A 24,369-nucleotide genomic window follows, 5' to 3' on the forward strand; every position below is an offset into this window, starting at 1 on the left:
GTCCCTAATTTGCTGGGAAGTGGCGGTGCGGTCCCCTACGGCACTGCGTAGGATCCTACGGTCTTGGCGTGCATCTGTGCGCCGCTGCGGTCCGGTCCCAGGTCGACGGGCACGTGCACCTTCCGCCGACCACTGGCGACAACATCGATGTACTGTGGAGACCTCACGCCCCACATGTTGAGCAATTCGGCGGTACGTCCACCCGGCCTCCCGCATGCCCACTATACGCCCTCGCTCAAAGTCCGTCAACTGCACATACGGTTCACGTCCACACTGTCGCGGCATGCTACCAGTGTTAAAGACTGCGATGGAGCTCCGTATGCCACGGCAAACTGGCTGACACTGACGGTGGCGGTGCACAAATGCTGCGCAGCTAGCGCCATTCGACGGGCAACATCGCGGTTCCTGGTGTGTCCGCTGTGCCGTGCGTGTGATCATTGCTTGTACAGCCCTCTCGCAGTGTCCGGAGCAAGTATGGTGGGTCTGACACACCGGTGTCAATGTGTTCTTTTTTCCATTTCCAGGAGTGTAGTACAGAACGAAAATTAATTTCTCTGTCGTCTTCTTGGAGTTACATGAGTAGGATAGCCTGTGACGTTATATTGTACGCTAGCATAGCATTCTTTTGTCAAGATTGTAAGAGGGACGCTATTAGACATAGCCTTGGAAAGGTGTGTAATTAATTGAATTGTGTAAATGTTTTGAATAGAGTTACTTAGTGAAACCTTGCATTATGATTTGTAATAAGCTTGCCTGGTATTTTATTCCATCCCTTTAAGAAATTTTCAGTTATTTAAATATTATTCGTGGTGCAGAGCTGCGCTACGAACGAACGAGCCGCTGCCGCGGCGCATTCAAATTGCATTAAATAAAATCTATCATACCGCAAAGAAGCGGGCAGGTAATAGTGAAGTAAAATTATTTCTTTCAGCTTTCGGAATTGCAGAGCAGAGCAGCAGATTTTATGATGTGTTTTACAGGCTGACGCGGGCTGCTGATAATATATTACTAACAGTGCAAAAAGATAATTTACCTTCATAACATAAAAGAAATCTTGCTGTGCGTAGTTCTGGTCTGGCAACCTTATACTAAAAACATCTTTCTTCTCCAATAATAGTCTCATGTTCTCGTGTTAGTCGTGGTACTTATTGGTGTTTTACTGTTAACAAAAATCCACTGCAAAATTTTGATGTTGAACAATCATTGCGTACTGTAACATCAGTATTGATAACAAAGTAATTTTCATTAACCTTTTCAATAACTATAAAGTAAGGAAGATATGTTGAACTTTATAGTGAGTTACAGTAACGAAAAAATGTTCCTTTAATAGAAAGCCAGATCCAGAAGAATAAGAACATGACATATTTTGTTTTGTTGAAAATTAATGATCCAAAGAAAGTCACAGCACAGCATCACTAAAAGGTATTTCGGGGCTCTTTTCGTAGTAACATATTTTATTTCATATATTAGTTGTTACGCGAGTAATAATAAAACAAAGCAAAGAATAATAATAGAGTAAGCGAAAGTAGGGTCTTATTTTCATGTGCCTGTCATTTTGTGGATGCTTTTCACATCTTGTTGTGACATGGAGTCTCTATTTCAAACATTGGTGCAACAGCAGAAGGATCACATCATGCTCATACAACAGGCTTTGTTGTTGTTGGTCTCCAAGCCTTTATCTGTAGCTTTGTTTCCTCCTGTTGCCTCTGACTTGATGGCAGAAGATTGGGAAGCATACAAATACTGTTTACAGCAACATTTCCACGCATTTCACATTACGGATGGAGACATGTGTCGTGCACTGTTTTTGTTGTGGACTTCTCCTGCCTTGTATCAGGTTTTGCAACAGTTGGCCTTGTTGCAGGAACTTTCCTCTTTGTTATTTGACACTTTATATTCATTGTTGTCTTCCTATTATTACTGTTTCATGCATGTCATGACAGCTAGGGTTGAATTCTATCAATGCAAGAAGCAGCACCATCAGTCTTATCGTGCCTTGGCCGTGACACTCCATGGACTTTGTTACAAGTGCCATTTTGTTACTGGCAAGTTAAAAGAATAATATGTGAATGTGGTCTCACATATTTACACTGCACCATGGGCATCATAGCAATGGAACTGCAACTTTCCACATGACACTGGTAGCAGTCGTGCGGAATCTGACGGACCCAACCAACTGCGTCTGCTGAAACACACCTCCAGCAGCTCTGCACCTTGAGTGCCCTCTGCTGCCGTAATATATGAGTCGGCAGCAGCAGCCCAGTCCACTCGTGCTCGGAGCCATTACTCTAAGGGACACCGTGCAAATACCACTTAGTCGCAGCACCACGCTTATGACAACAGTTGCCACACACTCTGTAGCCCACCTGTCCTACCGTTGTGTACAAAGTCATAAATAACATCAGGCGACAAGTTATCAAGCCTAAGTGTAGCAGTCATCTTGTTGTTTATTGCTGTTATGTGGTCTTTTTGGTTGTTTCTTCAGTTGTTCATCCCCTGTTTACCCATTGTTTGCCTTGCTTGTGCTCGTTATGTTCTAGGCTCTGTGGTTGCTGCTTTTGCACCCCTTTCTGCTTCCTCTGTGCTATTCTTGCTTTTTGCTGTTTGTCTTTGTGCATTACTTGTCTTGTTATTTTGTACCTTGATTAGTTACTATGGCTACTCAGCTGCAATCACCAGCTGTACCACCTGCAGTTGATCTAACACAGTTCATTCAGTTTCAGAGTCAACAAATGGTGCAATTGCTTGACATGATGAATAACTTCATGACGACGTAGGTGACAATCACCTGCACTGCCTGCATATGTGCCACCTTTTCCTGGGTTTGATGAGACAAAGTTAGACTGGACAGAGTACCTCACACAGTTCAACGCACACATCAGGGCACATCACATACAAGATACAGCCAAATGTTCTTACTTCTTGGCCACAGCAAGAGTGATTATTTATACACATGGGACCAAACTCTTTCTCACTTCCCACCCTGAACTAACACCATATAAGGAACTTTTGCAGGCACTTACAAAGTGTTATGAGGATAGGGTACATGTGGCGGCTGTCCATTACAAATTCTTTAGGCTCCATATGCAACAAGGACAGACATAGCATTATTGGGTGACTGAACTGCAAGACTTTATTAGACAGTGTTGATTCAAAGTGTGACTGTGGCAAATTCTACAGTGATCCATGACTCACAATGCCATAACACACAGTGTAGCTGATTCTCAAATTCGCAAACAGATTCTTAAATATCTGGACCCTTCCTTTCAACGTGTTCTGCACACTTGCAAACAGTGGCCCAGCAGCCACAGTCACAGCATGAGCATAAACATGTGTCACATCCAGCATAGAGTGCGAAGTCATGCCCTCGCTGTAACACACCACATGCTCGCCGATCTTGCTCTTCACATGAAGCGCTTGCTTTTTTGGCAGCAAATGGGATATGTACAGTCTGTGTGCTTCAGAAGCATAAGGCACCCTCTACAGTTACTCCTTCAGCCAAATATAAGTCGCAAACAGTGTTTAGTGTGTTTTCAAAGACCACAGTGTCATTCGCACTAAACAACAGTGTGTAATCTACTCCCTCCTTTGTTCTTCCATCTATTGCCCACATTAAACAATGCCCAGTTCAAGTAATTAATAAGCAAAGTCTTTTATGAAGAATTGAGAGGAGCAAAGATTACAATAAACTTTCACGTTTACTTAGCTTGTCATATTGAAATGGCTCCAGTACTTCTTGTCTAGGGGTCTGATTCTTGAAGCTGAAAATCAATCGTCAGGGCCTCATGGTTGGTTTGAACTAAATAAATTTGAATATTGTTGTTGCAGCATTTTTTATGTAAATATAGTTTTCACTGTTTTTCTTACATTTTAGTATATCATACAGTATTTTGAATTCCCACATTAATAAAGCTGAAATTACATTGTTCACACCTGCTATACACATCACATTAGAGGCAAGCTTATGACTCTCACACACTGTGGAAATAACAATACTCCAAAGGGTTTACAATTTTTCTTAACAAACGAATTCCTACTAGGTTTTTTTTTTTTTTTTTTTTTTTTTTTTTTTTTTTTTTTTTTTTTTTTTTTTTCGATTATTATTTCATAAATGAATCCAGAAATAGACATAGTAAATGCATAGGAGTGTGTAATTAATAATAGAAATTTTAAGAGTGCAAATAATTCGTAATTTCAAATGTTTCTATAAAAATAATTTTAACTGTACATTCATTCATAACTAATACTTATCAATTATAATACTGAAACAAAAATATTTTATAAAGTAATTCCATTTCATAAATTTAGGTTGAAATATAACATACTGTGTATAAAATTATATGAAAGTTTTCGGGAAAGCAACTGAGATAATAATAAAATGTCCAAAATTCGAAAAATAACACTGGTATCGACAACTACTGTTGAGAAAAAGTAATGCTTGAGGAGGACATCCCATTACAAGTGTAACAGCTGTTCGAAAGACTTCCAACTCATCTGCAGCGCTACAGGAAAACAACAAACTTTTTGTTTCTTTTACTATTGCTCGACAGTAAGTCCATTTGCAACTTGACACAAGTGCTTCAGTGACTTTGCTTAACTGCAGACTTACGAATTGCTAGGCAAACCTAAGTTGTGCACATTGCGCCATTAGCTGACAGCAGCATACAACAACCAAGACATTCCTGTATTAGATACATGTACCCTCCTGTAACTTTCCAAAACTTGACATGGACAGTGACTATCACAGTGCTTTCCTCCTGCTGTTTCTTTCTTTGATCCTTGGGACAGTGTTGCTAACTTATGTGTAGAATTCCAGGATTTGTTTTCTAAGGGTTTGGATAAAGTTAATTCTTTGTTGCCTATGTCACAATGAAGGACAATGCACAGCCATGTTTTGTTAGAACCTGCCCTGTTCCTCATGCTCTTCAAGAACAGATGGCTCAGTTCTTCATCTCCTAGTACTTACTGCAACCTACATCCTTCTGAATCTGCTTAGTGTATTCATCTCTTGGTCTCCCTCCACAATTATTACCCTCGACACTGCCCTCCAATGCTAAATTTGTGATCCCCTGATGTCTCAGAACATATCCTACCAACCGGTCCCTTCTTCTTGTCAAGTTGTGCCACAAACTCCTCTTCTCCCCACTTCTATTCAATACCTCCTCATTAGTTATGTGATCTACCCATCCAATCTTCAGCATTCTTCTGTATCACCACATTTCGAAAGCTTCTATTCTCTTCTTGTCCAAACTATTTATTGTCCATGTTTCACTTCCATACATGGCTACACTCCATACGAATACTTTCAGAAATGACTTCCTGACACTTCAATCTATACTCGATGTTAACAAATTTCTCTTCTTCAGAAACGCTTTCCTCGCCATTGCCAGTCTACATTTTATATCCTCTCTACTTCGACCATCATCAGTTATTTTGCTCCCCAAATAGCAAAACTCCTTTACTACTGTAAGTGCCTCATTTCCTAATCTAATTCCCTCAGCATCACCTGACTTAATTCGACTACATTCCATTATCCTTGTTTTGCTTTTGTTGATGTTCATCTTATATCCTCCTTTCAAGACACTGTCCATTCCATTCAACTGCTCTTCCAAGTCCTTTGCTGTCTCTGACAGAATTACAATGTCATCGGCGAACCTCAAAGTCTTTATTTCTTCTCCATGAATTTTAATACCTACTCCGAATTTTTCTTTTGTTTCCTTTACTGCTTGCTCAATATACAGATTGAACAACATCAGGGAGAGGCTACAACCCCGTCTTACTCCCTTCCCAACCACTGCTTCCCTTTCATGTCCCTCAACTCTTATAACTGCCATCTGGTTTCTGTACAAATTGTAAATAACCTTTCGCTCCCTGTATTTTACCCCTGCCACCTTTAGAATTTGAAAGAGAGTATTCCAGTCAACATTGTCAAAAGCTTTCTCTAAGTCTACAAATGCTAGAAACGTAGGTTTGCCTTTCCTTAATCTTTCTTCTAAGATAAGTCGTAAGGTCAGTATTGCCTCACGTGTTCCAGTGTTTCTACGGAATCCAAACTGATCTTCCCCGAGGTTGGCTTCTACTAGTTTTTCCATTCGTCTGTAAAGAATTCATGTTAGTATTTTGCAGCTGTGACTTATTAAACTGATAGTTCGGTAATTTTCACATCTGTCAACACCTGCTTTCTTTGGGATTGGAATTATTATATTCTTCTTGAAGTCTGAGGATATTTCGCCTGTTTCATACATCTTGCTCACCAGATGGTAGAGTTTTGTCAGGACTGGCTCTCCCAAGGCCGTCAGTAGTTCTAATGGAGTGTTGTCTACTCCTGGGGCCTTGTTTCGACTTAGGTCTTTCAGTGCTCTATCGAATTCTTCACGCAGTATCATATCTCCCATTTCATTTTCATCTACATCCTCTTCCATTTCCATAATATTGTCCTCAAGAACATCGCCCTTGTATAGTCCCTCTATATACTCCTTCCACCTTTCTGCTTTCCCTTCTTTGCTTAGAACTGGGTTTCCATCTGAGCTCTTGATATTCATACAAGTGGCTCTCTTTTCTCCAAAGGTCTCTTTAATTTTCCTGTAGGCAGTATCTATCTTGCCCCTAGTGAGATAAGCCTCTACATCCTTACATTTGTCCTCTAGCCATCCCTGCTTAGCCATTTTGCACTTCCTGTCGATCTCATTTTTGAGACGTTTGTATTGCTTTTTGCCTGCTTCATTTACTGCATTTTTATATTTTCTCCTTTCATCAATTAAATTCAATATTTCTTCTGTTGCCCAAGGATTTCTACTAGCCCTCGTCTTTTTACCTACTTGATCCTCTGCTGCCTTCACTACTTCATCCGTCAGAGCTACCCATTCTTCTTCTACTGTATTTCTTTCCTCCATTCCTGTCAATTGTTCCCATATGCTCTCCCTGAAACTCTGTACAACCTCTGGTTCTTTCAGTTTATCCAGGTCCCATCTCCTTAAATTCCCACCTTTCTGCAGTTTCTTCAGTTTTAATCTTCAGTTCATAACCAATAGTGTGTGGTCAGAGTCCACATCTGCCCCTGGAAATGTCTTAACAATTTAAAATCTGGTTCCTAAATCTCTGTCTTACCATTATATAATCTATCTGATACCTTCTAGTGTCTCCAGGATTCTTCCATGTATACAATCTTCTTTTATGATTCTTGAACCAAGTGTTAGCTATGATTAAGTTATGCTCTGTGAAAAATTCTACCAGATGGCTTCCTCTTTCATTTCTTACACCTAATCCATACTCACGTACTATGTTTCCTTCTCTCCCTTTTCCTACTCTCGAATTCCAGTCACCCATGACTATTAAATTTTCGTCTCCCTTCACTACCTGAATAATTTCTTTTATCTCATCACACATTTCATCAATGTCTTCATCATCTGCAGAGCTAGTTGGCATATAAACTTGTACTACTGTAGTAGGCATGGGCTTTGTGTCTATCTTGGCTACAATAATGTGTTCACTATGCTGTTTGTAGTAGCTTACCCGCGCTCCTATTTTTTTATTCATTATTAAACCTACTCCTGCATTACCCCTATATGAATTTGTATTTATAACCCTGTATTCACCTGACCAAAAGTCTTGTTCCTCCTGCCACCGAACTTCACTAATTCCCACTATATCTAACTTTAACCTATCCATTTCCCTTTTTAAATTTTCTAACCTACCTGCCCGATTAAGGGATCTGACATTCCATGCTCCAATCCATAGAACGCCAGTTTTCTTTTTCCTGATAACGACATCCTCTTGAGTAGCCCCCACCCGGAGATCCGAATGAGGGACTATTTTACCTCCAGAATATTTTACCCAAGAGGATGCCATCATCATTTAACCATACAGTAAAGCTGCATGCCCTCGGGAAAAATTACGACTGTAGTTTCCCCTTGCTTTAAACCATTCACAGTACCAGCACAGCAAGACTGTTTTGGGTTTTGTTACAAGGCCAGATCAGTCAATCATCCAGACTGTTGCCCCTGCAACTACTGCCAGTTGTTACTTTTCCAAAACTGATATGCATGACACTTACTCGCAAATCCCTCTGAATGAGCAATCACAAGTCTTTGTCATTAATACTTATCTGGATTGCTTCAAATTTTTGAGATTAACTTTTGGCAGTACTTCCACACCTTTCGGAGCAGCTGACTGCAAAAGTTCCTTTTTGCTCAAATTATTCATAAGACACTGTTTGCTTGCATTCCTGAAGAACACATTAGCAATCTTCGCACTCAGTTTCAAGTGTTCTCTACAGATGATCTCAATTGTAACAGAGACAAATGTGTGTTTTTTTCATACTGAATTTGAGTATGATGATGATGATGATGATGGCTTTGTTGGGCACTCAACTGTGCGGTCATCAGTACCTGTGTGTTTGGGAAGCTCATGTACTACATCCATCTTATTCCTAATGCCGCTCAAATCGCAGCTCCCTTGTGCTGCTTGTTCAGGAAGAGTATTCCTTTTGTTTGGTTGCAAGAATGTCAGTCTGCTTTCCAGAAGCTGAAGGATGCTTTGCTTAATGGTCAATGCCTTGAACATTTACATACAGCCATTTATATCCAGCCAACATTTATATCCAGCCAACATTTATATCCAGTTTTGGCTATGGATCCTTCCCCTGAAGGCATTGGTACAGTTTTGTCACATACATTTGAGCTGTTGACTGGCTGGCTGTCTCCACTTCAAAGCTGTTAAACAAAGCTCAGTGTAATTATTCGCATATTGGAAAGAAGGCTCTCACCACTGTCTATGGTGTCACTAAGTTTCACCAGTATCTTTCTGTCAGAAAATTTTACTTGGGTGACTGACCATAGTCCTCTTCAACCTTTGTTTAGCCCTTCTCAGTCAGCTCCAACTCGAATAGTGCAGAAGTTGAGACAGTGGGCTCTTGTTTTGTCACATTATCAATATGGGATTGCATATTGGCCCACTTATAAGCATGCCAATGCTCTTTCTCGCTTCCCTGTTGGCCCAGATGCAAAATTCCATGAGTTCTCTGCTTCCTGTTGTTGAACTGATACTCAAGGCCCAGATTCTTTGCACACCTTTCTGTTTACTCACCAGAAACTTGCCCAGGACATGGCAGTGGATCCTGATTTGCAGATGCTGTTGCACTACATCCATACTGGTTGGTCGCATTCAGCCAGACAGATTCGTACCTCTCTGGTTCATCGATACTTTGCCCACTGGCATGCCCTTACAGTTTACCAGAGAGTCATTTTGCTTCACACCAGTAATGACCAGTCACATGTTGGATTTCTCAGACTCTACAGCCTGGTGTGCTAGATTTGCTACACTGTGGTCACTGGGGCGTTGTTCACACCAAGCAGTTAGCATAACGTCATTGCACTTGGCACAGTCTAAATCCACAAACTGAACAGCTGACTTCTCAGTACCAAGCCTGTGCTGAACACCAGCCGGCCCTGCCTAGGCAGTTCTTTGCAATTTGGCAACATTTGCACTTGGATTTCGCGGGTCCTTACCGGAACACATGTTGGCTCATCATCATTAACGCTTACAGCAAATTCCCCTTCGTGGTGCCTATACCCTCCACTATTGCTTGTTCCACAGTTCAGCCCTTGTTGTCAATATTTTGCCTTGAAGGACTGTCTGAAGTGATTGTCACTAACAACTGTCTTCAGTTCATTGCTATTGAGTTTGAACAGTGTGTAAAAAGCATTCCAGCTGCTACTCCTTTTGGCTGTTGTGTGCATCTTATTACTCCCAAAATCACAGACAAGAGTGTATCCAGCATTGGGTCGTCTGTCACGAGCATCAAAAAGAGGGCCACATTGCAGTAGTTTGCCACTCAAATGTACAGAACGCAGCATCAGAGAAAATGGATCTGGATATCCAGGAAGTGTCGTCATCAGGTTCGGTTCCCAAACAGGATTCCAACACGCTTTTGATCAACATTTTCGTTCTCTCACAACAGCTGTGTCTGCAGGTAGACACTGGCATGGCCGTTTCCCTGCTTAATGCCCAAACATGTTCAGACTTTGGCTCTCCATCACTGTTGCTGGTAAACAGGTGCCTCTGAGGAAATTCTAGAAAGCAAATTCCTGTAATTGACCAATTCATGGCTCAACTTACCTATAAATCTGTGACTTGGCCTATTATCTTTATTGTCATCCACAAAGCTAGTTCAGAAAACCTTTTTGAGTTTGCTGACTTCCAGGCCTTTGGCTTTTCAGTTACAAACTCCTTACAATTCATATCTGCCAAAGTCCCCTATCAATCATCGGACTCTCTTGCTCAGAGCTTCAAGATACCTTTGTGGAAGACCTAGGGTGCACCACAGATTTTCAAGCCTACATAATCTTGAAGCAGTCAGCTTGTTCTAGATATTTCGTTCTAGGCAGATTCCTAAAGCCACACACTCCCAAATCCTCCAGGATCGGTGGAAAAAGCCATTTTGTACTTTGCATCAATTTTCAGGTCACCATAGATTCACTGTCAATGGTGTCACATATACAGTGTCATGTCCGTAAGAACTATTCAGATGCTTAGCAAGCGGTCAATTATAGCCCAAAATTGATCTTTCTGAAGAATATAATCAGTTACCTCTTGTTGAGGAGTCCGGGGTATGATGGATCTTAGTATGCCTTTTAGCCTGTATCAATACCAACAGTTGATGTTTTGGGTGGCAATGTTATCTGGAACAGGGCATGTCCACTATTGCACTCTGTTTCAAGTACATGGATGACAATGTCATTACCAGACATACTACGAGTGACCGTAATCTCTCTGTCCTTTTTCAGGGACTCAGGGCCATGGATCTGCATTGCAATCTGCAGACATCCAAATTTTTCCAACCATTTCTTGAGTATCTGGGTCACACTACCCTGCCACACAGTGTCTGGCCCACAGAGTATCTTGTCAGAGCCATTACAGACCTGCCGTGTCCCTCGTCATTGCAAGAACAGCAGGCTTTCATGGATAAGATTGCCTATTGCCACCAGTTCACTCCTGAAGTGTCCACCACTGCCCGTCCTCTCTACCACCTCCTCTGCAAGAGTGCTTCCTTTGTCTGGTCTCCAGTGTGTAGCTGGGCCTTCACCACATTGAAGGAACGCCTTTTCGGCACCGTGTCTGAAACTTCCTGGCAGATTAAAACTGTGTGTCGGGCTGAGACTCGAACTCGGGACCTTTGCCTTTCGTGGGCAAGTGCTCTACCAACTGAGCTACCCAAGCATGACTCACGCCTTATCCTCACAGCTTTACTTCTGCTAGTACCTCGTCTCCCACCTTCGCAGGAAAGGTTCTGTAAAGTTTGGAAGGTAGGAGACGAGGCACTAGCAGAAGTAAAGCTGTGAGGACAAGACGTGAGTCCTGCTTGGCTAGCTCAGTTGATAGAGCACTTGCCCGTATCAATTTTGGTGGCTGCTGAGTGGTGGCATGCCAGTCTGTCAGCAACCTTTGACCAGATGTTCTCAATGGTTGGGACATCTGGTGGACAGGCTGCCAGAGCAACAGTCTAATGTCCTCCGTATTGAGGTACATCAGCACAGCATGACAACATGCAGTCTTAGATTATCTTGTTGAAAGATAACATCACAGACATCTTGAAGATGGTGTTTAGCCATCAGCCTTAACACACCAGAAATGTAATGCCAGCTGTCCAAATTACCAATTATGCCAACCAGAAATGTCACATATGCAGTGGCACCTAAGACCATCATGCCAAGGACTGGACACGTATGCCAAGGACAAATGCAAACTGGTGATGTTGATTCTCCTTGATGTATCTACATCTACCTCTGCATCTATACTCCACAAACCACCATGAAGTGCATGGCAGTTTGTACATCCCATGGCACTGGTTATCAGTGTTTCTTCTCATTCCATTCATGTATCTAGAGTGGAAAGAATGATTGCTTGAATACCTCTGTGTATGCTGTAATTATTTTAATCTTGTCTTCACAATCCCTATGTGAACAATATGTAGGGGGTTGTATAGACTTTCTCAGGACGCATTACATGTGTCTCCAAGAGTCTGTCTTTTCAGTTTCTTCAGTGACACTGTCCCATGGGTCAAACAAACCTGTGACCACTCACACTGCCCTTCTCAGTATATGTTCAGTATCCCCTTTTGGTTCTATTTAGTACAAGTCTCACACACTCGAGCTATATTCTAAAACGGGCACGAGCAATTTGTAACCAGTATTGCTTATAGACTGATTGTACTTCCCAAGTATTCCACAAATAAACCAAAGTCTACCACCTCTTTTACCCACAGACAGTACTTCATTACAGGTAATTGTGTCATCTGCAAAGGATCTCAGTTACTATTAATATTCTCCACAAGGTCAATAACATACAACATGAACAGCAAGAATCCCAACATACTCCCTGGCACACATAAAAGGTTACTTCTTCAGCTGACGATGACTCTTCATCCAAGATAACATGCTGCATCCTCCCTATGAAAAGGTCCTCAATTCAGTCACAAATTTCACTTGATACGCGTATGATCATACTTTTGACAATAAACATAGCTGCAGTACTGAGTTGAATGCTTTTCGGAAATCAAGAAATACTGCATCTACCTGGCTGCCTCTATTTAAAGCTCTTGTATGCCAAGTGAGAAAAATGTGAGTTGGTTTTCACATTATTGCCATTTTTAGAATCTGTGCTGGTTAGTGTAGATGAGGTTATTCTGTTTGAGACACCTCATTGTGTTTGAGCTCAGAATATGTTCCAAGATTCTTCAGCAAATCAATATCAAGAACAATGGACTTCATCTACACTTCCCATACCCAGGTGTGATCTGTGCTTTCTGCTAATCACGGCACAATTTTTTGTTTGAGGGATCTACGACAGATTATAGTTAGAAGAGGAGCTAAATCAGTTGCAAATTAAGTACTGAATCTGAAGGGGATTGCATCAGGTCCTGGAGCTTCGTCCAATTTTAACAATTTCAGCTGTTTCTTAACACAACTGACACTAATACTTACTTCACTAATATTTCCAGTGGTATGAGGATTAAACTAGTGGAATTCTCCTGGATTTTTCTTTGTAAATAAATATTTCATAACGGGGTTCAGCATTTCAGCTTTTGCTTTGTTACTCTCATTTCAGTTCTTGTGAAGATAGTGGAGAAGTAAAAGAAAAAGAGGATGATTACAATGAGGAGTATGTTGATGGTGAAGAAGAAGAAGAAGAAGAGGATGATTATTGTGAGAAAGATTACAACGAGTAATACGAAGAAGTATTTTGGAGCCATTTAAAGCCTTTACATATGACCATAATTTCTTTGGGTTTTGTGTAAGATCATTTGACGATATTCTGCCCCCCCCCCCCCCCACTCTCTCTCTCTCTCTCTCTCTCTCTCTCTCTCTCTCTCTCTCTCTCTCTCTCTCTCTCTCTCTCTCTCTCTAGTCCTACATTTTACACCCATTGTGCAGTAGTCTTCATTTCCTTAAAGGTGTCTTTACAGTGACTCCACACAAAGGTAAATGCATCCAGACGCCTCTCGAGGAAATAGTGCCACAGGAGGGAAATGAACCAAATGTGCACTTTGTACGTATGGAAGGTACTGTCTGCCAGGTAGAAAAGGTCATCCTGGCAGTACACACTGTACAGCAGTTTGCGGAGTATACTGGTATATGTAAATGTAGAACCAGCATGCTTATAAACCACAGCATGCCCCACTGTGGCCTTCTCATTTGTTTATCTCTGCTGTGTCCGCTGTTTTTACATCACTTTTCACTTACACCAACTGTGTTAATTTTGGTTTGTGACTTCCAGAACTAAACGTCTATTACTAGTCAGCTGTTCTGTGGGGTATTAGTTGAGCCTGTATTACTTTCTACTCACTATTTGCTCTACCAAGCATACCACCAGCCCATTAAATTTTTGAATTCTTGTTGTTTATATTGTCATTAACTTGTTTGAAATTGAGGTCCAGATGAAACACATAATGATCAGATGGAGCTTCATAACTAATCTTTAAGAAGGATCCATCTTCACACAGAAAAATATAGCAATACAACTGGTTGCTTCCATTCTAGTCTCCTGGAGTTGTAATCCATATACTGCACAACCTTCTTTTTGTGGTTAGTGAGCTGTTTCTTATAATACTGTAAAAGATTAGTTGTCAGAGTCAGCCAGAGACACTGCAGAGACACCGCATATCTACAGTATTTGTCTGACACAGCAATAAACAAAAATATTGTTACTTTTGTCCTGTCAGATACAATCTAAAAAAAAAAAAGACACATCATGAAGGAATTATGCAAATGAGATCGAAATTTGTAGATGTGATGTACATGTACAGGAAACAAATGATGACAAGTTCAGAAAAACTGTATGATTTATTCAAAAGAAAAGTTTCACAAATTGACGAAGTCAATGACACAGTGGTCCACCTCTTGTTCTTATGCAAGCATTATTCTGCTTAGCATTGATTGTCATGTCATTGGGTGTCCCAGTGAAGGATATTGAGTCAAATTATACCCAACTGATGGGTTAGATCACCAAAATCCCGAGCTGCTCCAAATGTTGTCAGTTGGGGAGAGATTTGATGATGTTACTGGCCAATGTAGGGTTTTGCTAAGATCGAAGACAAGCAGTAAGAACTCTTGTCGTGCACAAGCAGGCATTATCTTGCTGAAACATAAGCAGAGGATGGCTTGCACAAAGGGCAAGAAAATGGTGTCCAGAATATCATCAACATACATACTGCTATGCTGTAAGGGAGCTACAGACGACAACCAAAAGGGAAATGGCACCCCATCCATCACTCTTGGCCGTCAAGCCGTATGGTGTGAGTCAGGCAGTTAACCAACACTATATGATACATCTTTGCTGGCCATAGGGGCTCATTTTGAAGAACAACTTATCACTGAAGACAATTCTACTCCAGTCAAATGAGATTCCAAGCTGAAGTTGTGTCTGGAGACACTCCCAAACAGCAGTGGGATATCAAGCCAACTGTTGTCCACCATAGGGCCTGACAACCAGGAGTGATTATCTGGGGTGCAGAACCCCTTTGGTTGTCATCCGCAGTACCCTTACAGCACAGTGGTACATTGATGATATTCTACGCTCCATTTTATTGCCCTTCATGGAAAGCTATCCTGGGCTTACATTTCCATAAGATAATGCCAGCACGCACATGGTGCCAGTTTCTGTTGCTTGCACTGTTGTCACCAAACACTACTTTGGCCAGAAAGGTCACTGGATGTCTCCCACTAAAAACATTTGGAGCATTATGGGCAGAGCCATCTGACCATCTCAGGACTTTGACACAATGTACCAGTTAGACAGTATTTGGCCCGATATCTTTCAAGATGACATCGAATAACTCTCTCAATCAATGCCAAGCAGAATGCTGAGTAATCAAACTAATTCATTTCACTACTCGAAAAAACTGCCAAATATTGCAAAAAGTCTCATTATATTGTATATCACATTTATTAAGGCCACATTTTGTGCAGGAAAATGTCAGTTCACAAAATAAAAGTACTCCAATAGATATTTCATGTCCACACCTACGTACCCCACAAGTTCCAGTGTTAATTTAGCTACCCATCTTTGTGTCCCAGTCAATCTGCACTGGTGGAAGAGTTGGTATCTGTGTGCCTGAGATATGCACATTTGTTTGCTATCTGCTTGATGTATTTGGTCCTGAGTTTAACAGCTACTCACCCTTTCTGAAGTGCCTATCAGCTGCTTAGTACCTCCTTTATTCGGTCAGTATTACACTGTCCATTTTCTACATAGGTTCTTTGGAAATGGAACACGCTTCATGAATTTACCTCTCACGAATTTCAAAAGATAGAAAACTCCAGTGCTCTTAGAGGCAGCAAAATGGAAAGTTTTGGACAGTTTGTGTAGAAGTTCAATTAAGTCACAGTGGTGCTGTTGCTTTGTTTATACGAGAATGGTGACAACACAGAAACAATTGTTTTTGTGCAGCAATTAGCTAAATTGTGCATTTTGCAAGATTATTCCACGAAGAGCACCTCAGCAAAAGTTAAATTATGAGTGATATCAAAAATTCATAGAATATGTTAGCATCTCAGGCAGACAAGCTTCGATCATCCATGCATGTCAGAACAAAATAGGACTCGGGGAGGATACTGACCAAATCCAAGGAAGGCCAGCACAAATGGTCCCAGGTTGGTTTGACTTACAGGAGAATCTCAGATATGATGAAAAACCTGGTGTGTCAAACATTTGAAGATAGATGCCAATTATACTGTGAAAGACTATTTACAAAGTTACAGGAACCAATATTAAGAAAATAATTTAGAAATATTCTTCAGTTCGTCATGTATCACTCCTGAATGAGCCATCAAGTCAACATTAAACTAATCATAAGCAGTCAGTTTTCCCATGCTTTCATATGAAATTGAAATTGGAAGAAACCTAAACATGTGCAGAACAAGTACCCCCTGCCATGCACTTCACTGTAGTTTTTGGATTATATTTATACAGATGTTGACAGTTTCTTTTCTCTAAAGAAATGCTAACTTATTCACAATACTATAAATCATCTTACGATTTCTAAAATTGTGTTCCTTTTTAAGTTACGTTTTACTATTCCACATATGGTTTAAAATCTTTTTCAGGTTTTGCTATCAAGCTTAAGTGGCCGAAAATGGGAAATTTGCTCAACCTACCTGTTACCAATTTTAAAAAATTATTTACAGCACAGAGGTCTTTATTTTTTCTTCGAGCTTTGTACTTTTCTTTAACTACTGCACATAGCCCTGGTTCACATTATGACTCTGCCTGTGAAAGGGATACTTCAACCTACCAAACTGTGTTGTAACTCACAAGAAGAATCAAATATAACACATCAGTAGATGAATATATTACACAGTAATGGGAAATCATGTCTTTAGTGACTACAAATGGATACAGTTACTTTAGTTATGGAAGTTTGCTAAAGAATACAAAGAGTACTGACTCATTTGTTACAGTCAATATTTACTCAGCAAAACATCCATTATCATATCTAAGGCCTCTTCAATTGCCTTTCAGTCTGAATTAGACCTCAGTACTGGTGACTCTTACTGCTTCAAGTACACCTTTGCATCCATGTAAAATCTGGATGGGGGACTGTAGATTTAATCTATTTGCAAATAGATTTCATAAAACATAGTTCATAATAGCAGATTTCGTTTAGCAATCTTCCATATTAACATCAGTGTTGTCCACGAGTCACTTTCAGACAACTAATATAGTAATGGATTTTACACATTTCAAAAAACACAACATGCTCCTGCTACCATAAATACCTCAGAACAATTATGAATCTTAAACGCAGAGCTAAATCACATCAAAGTCTCTCACCACAATACATGAACAGTTTTATCCACTGCAATGTACTGTGAAGTGAAGTAGTAGTTTAGGATCACTTCCAGAACCGAAAGGAAGATTGGCACATATTATGAAGAGTGGAATTAATAAGTGAGGAAATAAGACAGCCCAAGCCCTAGAAAAGTCTCCTCATGTCTTTGGGTACTCAACAGCTTTTCTAATGTGAAAAAATCATTTGTAAGTAAAAAAAATGAAAGAATTTGTGGCCCAGAAGAAAATGACATTTTACAGAACAGAAGAAATGTGATCCTTCCAATAAAAAATAAACTGAAGAAAATCATATCCAAAAATAAATGTGGTGATTGCACTTTTATTACTCCAAAATTGCCCATACTAAAATATTATTTGTTGATAACTCAGTACTAAAGTGTGTATGTATCTGAAAACTGCTCTGCGATATGATGAGCATTGTAATTCAAACTAAATACGAGTACCTTTCTGTAAAGCTATTCTGTGGCTGCAAGGAATAACATGCTGGGTAACAGAGCACTTGTGACCTCCATAGATGACAAATTTAAAAAATTCAAGTCAATAGTTCATCACCTACAGGATGTAATACACCACAAGAAGGCTGTCAACATTAACATATGTTGTTATTGCCTAAACACACACACACACACACACACACACACACACACACACACACACACACACACGCACAGAGAGAGAGAGAGAGAGAGAGAGAGAGAGAGAGAGAGAGAGAGAGAGAGCTACAGGTAGAAAACAATCATCCCAATTATTGCTGCTAAAACTGACATGATTGATTCAATAAAAACAGTGTAGGGATGCATTATTGAAGTAGTCTTTCTTTCTGTGTATAAAAAAACTCGTTTCTCTGGGAGTTGCTTGTCTCTGTGACGGATTCAGAATTAAAAATCAATGATGAATTTGCCAAGAAATAGAGTGTGCAGGAAACAGAAGGCAGTGTGTTCTGTGAGCTGAGGAAAATAATAATTGTTTGGATTTCTTACAGAGTTCGCTAAACACTTGCAACATCATATAAACTCAGCTGGTTATCATACCATGAGCAGCCACTCACTTACAGGTGAAAACAGAAAGCAAATATCGGTACCTTACTTACAAACTCGATAACAATTTCTCAGAGACCACCGCTGTCCAGTCTCCTATTGCATGCTATCCGAAAATTTCGCAAGGGAAACAGTATTTCATGTTACAAAGAGCTGCTCTGCAAAAGGAGACTACTGAATTTGTAACCTTTTCGAAATGTCAGGCTGCACGAAACGTGATTGAAAATATCAAATAATGTTTTCACGTACGAATGCTGCATTTTACAGGTGGTAATATTTTACACGTTTTTTCCTCACGATTTGCGGAATATAGAACGAGTAACCGGGTTAAACTAGCTGTGGTCCTGTTTTAACTCACCTAGCAGACGACAACCCGCGGAACTTGACCGCCAACGCGGTTAATTCTGTCTGTCCCGCCACGAAGCTGACGCTCGCTCGACTGCGTATGACATCAGCCCAAAGTACAATAAATGTGCGCCTCGATAATAGAATGAAAGGGCAAACTTTTTAAGCGCATAGCATCAATTTGAATCGTTGTACAACAGATAACTGCACTTTATTCGTTCCTATAAAGTTATAGTTACGAAACTGTTTGTTGTGCCATTCAACAAAACGTAAAACAGTGAACGCAATACTATCACAGTCTAAACTACCCCGCCCCCATAATGTGTATGCGCCCCCATTACGCTGCAGTAAAGTAATCCTAACATTACACATTGCGCTTCGATGAAGGCAACTGATTAAAGGATGCTGGTTTGTTGGTACGTCGTTGTGTTTCCACCGTGGATGTAAACATTCTCCCCGAAATATAATACGTACTATACTGGCTTATATACCGCATATTGCATTTTGATAACTATAAAAACTGTTTCCAAACGGCCACTACGATAGACACTATGAGAGACATGTCGTCAATGTCGTTTCATGTGGGTCCAAATTATTCCTAGAGAGTTGCGGATCCCTCCACCATACCGCCTAGTGTACACGGCAGATATTTTGCCGTCTTTTAACGACGCACCATCTAGTAATATCGGATGAACGACTAGGGTCTGATAGGGCCTATTCGCTGTTCTCGAGAAACACTCAGCTTGGGACTGTGCATCATTACTCTACATGACGCACCGACCTCAGATGGAGGTGTGGCATGGTGCGGTCACACGAGAAGAAACCTCAACTGAACGTCACCCAGTCAACTCCACCTAGATGGCGTTGGCTTAGTCCATTAACAGTCCAAGCAAAATATGTGACAAATTTTGTCACTGTCAAACAGTGGTATACTTGTCATTCATTGCGAAAACACATTGTGCCGAAAAGTTGTATATGACGAAGGAAAAAAACTGTACAACAGATTTTTATCAGGAAATATAAAATATCTTCTTGAACTGAACTAAAAGCCTGTGCAATTCCACATACTGAAAAAACTGTTTTTATTCAATCTCATAGTGACATAACATGGGGCAAATAGGATCAAAACCTAATAACCACAGATTGATTTTAATCTTTACAATTGTATCAAAAATTATAGAAAGCCATAAACATAAACAAAAATATGACCAATTTGTAAATAACAGGCTACTGAATGCAAACCAATTTGTCTTTGGAACAAATGTGACAAAAGTAAAAGCAATGTTAGATGTTATCTATGAGAGAGACAAACTGCATGTGCTACACTTATAGACTTGAGCAAAGACTTTAACTTCGTATAACAGAAGACTATATTAATTACATTAGCTCACTAAGTCATCAAGTTTATTTGGAACCTACCTATGTGACAGGCTACAGCAGGTGTATACAAATAACTGACATCACAATTGTTGAAAATTGGAATTCCACAGGGGTCAGTTCTTGGAACGTTTCTCTTCACTGTTTATATAAATGACTTCTCAGGTCCTTTAACTATGTAAGAATGTATTTTATGTCAAGAATGTTACACTGATAAAACTTACAAAATATTCAAAATTGCAACAGAGAAATAAGTGAGATGACTAATCACTGATGTATGGCCAACAAACAACTAGATGGAAACACAACAAGGTGGAGGAACTTTATTTCAATCTCAAAGCAACGAAATATTTGAATAAGAATGTGAAATTACTCAGATTTCTGATAGATAAAAGACTGCCATGTGATTGATATTTTTCTTACTTATGCAGCAAAATGTGAGTAGCAAGAATACTATGTTTCTTACAAACATTAAGACAAAATGTCAGTAAGAACCTTCTACTATAATCTTTTTATGCATTATTTCACTCACAGTTGCAATATGCAATACTGCTGAGTCTACTTATATTTTCCATTGACAGAAGAAAGCCATTAGATGTAGTCTAGGTTTGCCTCCTAGGGAGACTTCCAGAGGTCAGTTCAGATCTCTTAACATAATAACAGTCTCCAGTCTTTATCTCTATAGCTTCCTTATTTATGTCAAAGAAAATTTAAACAAACTTAGACCAAGAAATAATTTTCATTTCCACAATACAAGAAATAGCCACATGAAAGATGTACCATAATGAACACTGTCTGACAGACACAATAGTCATAAATATCTGTGCCTGAAATTCTTCAACAGATAGCCACAAACGGCCCACTTGACTTCCCTGCACAGTTTTAATAAAGTTTTAGCAACTTCTCTAAAAGAGCTTGGATTGTACACAGTAAATGAATTCATGGCGAGCGATTTTCAAGAACTGTGCTTTGAATAGTCAATATTGTCTCTAAAATAATAATCATACAATTAGTTTTATGAACTTGTACACATGTAAATAAGTATACTAGTATCCTATGTTACTTCATAAAGTAATAAGTGATGACAAATAAATGTATGTAATCAACAAACCATTGTAAGCGTTTATGAGGGGCAGTCAAATGAAAACCTAACACCTGCCACAATGGAACCATCGCCTGAGTCCATTCAAAAGTAATAACCACATGTGTAAAGATATTTATCCCACAGCGAGACAAGACATTAATTTCCTGTTTTGTAAAACATGGTCAACTGCTGATGTACTCACAGCTGCACCCAATCTTGCATCTTCTCATTTGTCTAAAACTGACATCCAAGCATGTCATTCTTCAGGTCGTCACAGATGTAAAAGCCACACAGTGAAAGATCTGAGCTGTACAGATTATGTTGTGATGTTTCCCAAACAAATTGCTGAAACACAGCCCTTGTCTAATTGTAAGTGACACTGATGGAAATAAAATCGCAACACCGAAAAATAATTAATGATTAATGGAGAGTAATGAAATTTCGGGACAACATTTGTCTAGGGAACATATTTAAGCGATTAACATTGCAAGATCACAGGTAGATGTAAGCACAAGATAAGAAATTGCAAATATGAAATGCTGGTACATTTATAATATTGAATGCAAGCATGAAATCGTGTATCCAAAAAGTTTTACAGATGCTGGATGTCAGTTTGTGGAATAGAGCTACATGCCTTTTGCACATTGTTGTTCAATACCGAGACAGTTAACGCTGTTTGTGGATGACACTGGAGTTATTGTCCGATGATGTTGCAATGTGCTCAATTGGAAACAGATGTGGTTGTCTAGAAGGCCAAAGTAACATGTCGACACTGTAGAGCATGTTGGGTTACAACAGTATTATATGTGCGAGCGTTGTCCTGTTGGAGAGCACCCTCTGGAATGCTGTTCATGAATGCTAGCACAACAGGTCGAATCACCAGACTGATATAAAAATTTAAATTTGCAGTCAGGTGTATGAGACAACCACGAGAATAGTCCTGCTGTCATATGAAATCGCACCTCATAAGATAACTCCAGGTTTAGGTCCAGAGTGTCTAGAATCAAGACAGGCTGGTTGCAGGCCCTCAACTGGCCTCCTTCTAACAAACACATGACCGTCACTGGTGCTGAAGCAGAACTAGCTTTCATCCGAAAACACAACAGACCTCCACTCTGCCTTCTAATGAGCTATCACTTGACAATGCTGAAGTCATAAATGGCAGTGGTTTGGGATCAGTGGAACGCATGCTACATGGTGTCTGGCTCAGAGTTATCCTTTAGACAATTGGTATGTAACAGTTTGTTGCATCACTGTGGTGCCAGCTTTGTTCAAATTGCTGCTGCAAATGCAGCTTTATGCACCAGAGACATACGCTGAATACAATGGTCTTCCCTTTCAGTAGTGCCACGTAGCTGTCCAGCATATGGACTTCTTGTGATCGCAGATTCCAATGGCCGCTGCTGCCATTAATCATTTACAGTGACAACATTCCTGTCAGGTCTTTCTGCAAGATCGCTGAAGAAACATGAAGCTTTTTGTAGCTCAATTACACGAACTCATTTAAAGTCATTGAAGCACTGATAATGGTGTCTTTGTTGCCTTAAGGCTTTCTTGACTTACATTAACTCATTTTGCTCGATCCTAAAGATAACTAACGGTCATGCCCATTATAGCATCTATTTAAAGCGAACATGATTTGCAACCTGATAGTGGTACTATGCAGAAACACATCTGCCAACTTTCTTTTATGTCACACAAATCCTTCTTGGTGCTGCAATTATTTTCCCCTGTGTAGGTGTTAGTAAGTGTACTAATAACCTGAATGATATTTTATTTTGTAATCTACATATACTGACTCACAAAGACATACTATTAATTGTATTGACCATACTTTACATGTTGACAAATCCAGTAATATCAAAATATACTAAATGCCTGATGATTAACATTGTAAATATCATAAACTTTTATTTTTAAGTGGATCATTAAGGTGACAAAATTTGTAAGAAGTGGCTGTAATATTTTGTACATATGATTTAAGTTCAAAATTATGGTGTCAAAGTTCTTAGCACAAATAATTAGAAAACAATGATTCACTTTACTGTATACTGTGGAGTAGATAGTATCATCTGTAACTTATAACTGTGTTATCATTTTACCAATTGATGAAGTATGGTGGATCACTGTAGTGATTTTTAAAAATAGGAAATCACCATTACAGCTAACAACTGGGTTTAATAAGCAAAATTTAGTAATGGAATCTGAAAAAGCCCAGACCCTTAACCCTTTCCACCCTGAACACCTTTTTTTAAAAAAAATGGTGAATAAAGTTGAATTCTCTGTATACTTGGGCATAGTAGACACTAGGGAAAATAATAAAAAAACTCTTCCATAAAAAATGTAGTGGGAAAACAACTAGCACAATCGTGAGGGTCAGGTTTTAATTCACCAAAATTATTCTCTGACTTCCTGCTATTAGTTTGATATTATAAGTTACCTGAGGAACAGTTATGAATAAAAAATTATTCTTTCATTACTTTTATTTATTAGTTATTATAAAAAATATTACATAGATTGCAAATCATATTCTGTGGCAAAAAAATTAATAATAATTTTTATTTATTTATTTTGTAACACAAAGTCATGGTTCAAACTGGATCACTTTTCGTGAAATAATTTGAAACAATCCTTTCCTTTTGCAAGACATAAGTACTGATTGCATTTTATGCACTTTGTCTTTGTTATGGAACTGCAGTGCTCATACTGACATGTTCATGGTGGCAAAATATCATCCACTGTCGGACAGTGATCATACTCATCATATCGCCTGTCTAAACCTGGTTTCGGATGGGGTTTGTAAACTTTTGACTTTGTGGAGGTGCTTAACGTATCATCTAACTGTGTTTCAAACTCTTCAGCTCTCAATACTGTAGTAGTTAAAGCTACGAGGCGAACTGTGACATCTTCTTCTTACTGTGTCGATTATTGGCTGAAATTTCCACAGTCTATTAGTTTTAGCCTCTTCAGGTGGTTTTATAGTATCAACAAAGTGCACATTATTCCTGAGACAGAGGAACTGGTCTCTAGACATAGTGTCACTAATAGCTGATAAAGAAATAGATTTCTTCCAGTACATGGGTAGCCTAGGATACCTCGTGCACCCCATCATTAAATTCATTCCAAAAAACACCTTCAGTTCATGATCTGTAGTCCCTAGGGATTTCCCTGTCTTTGCAA

General features: G+C 39.6%; 1 protein-coding gene across 3 annotated transcripts in view; it reads right to left on the bottom strand.

Annotated features, from left to right (window-relative positions):
- LOC126483917 (asparagine synthetase [glutamine-hydrolyzing]) overlaps positions 1 to 18,898 on the bottom strand; it is a 229,300-nt gene extending 210,402 nt beyond the window's left edge. For 2 of the 3 annotated variants that reach the window (XR_007587788.1, XM_050107190.1), the window contains exon 1: positions 18,742 to 18,898. The gene's annotated coding sequence lies outside the window, so the exon portion shown is untranslated. Of the gene's footprint in view, positions 1 to 1,033; positions 1,160 to 18,741 lie in introns of those variants that run through there. The other variant, XM_050107191.1, reaches the window with a different exon arrangement.
- Positions 18,899 to 24,369: the final 5,471 nt, after the last annotated feature.

The sequence above is a fragment of the Schistocerca serialis genome, chromosome 6, assembly GCF_023864345.2.
Source record: "Schistocerca serialis cubense isolate TAMUIC-IGC-003099 chromosome 6, iqSchSeri2.2, whole genome shotgun sequence".
NCBI lineage: Eukaryota > Metazoa > Arthropoda > Insecta > Orthoptera > Acrididae > Schistocerca > Schistocerca serialis.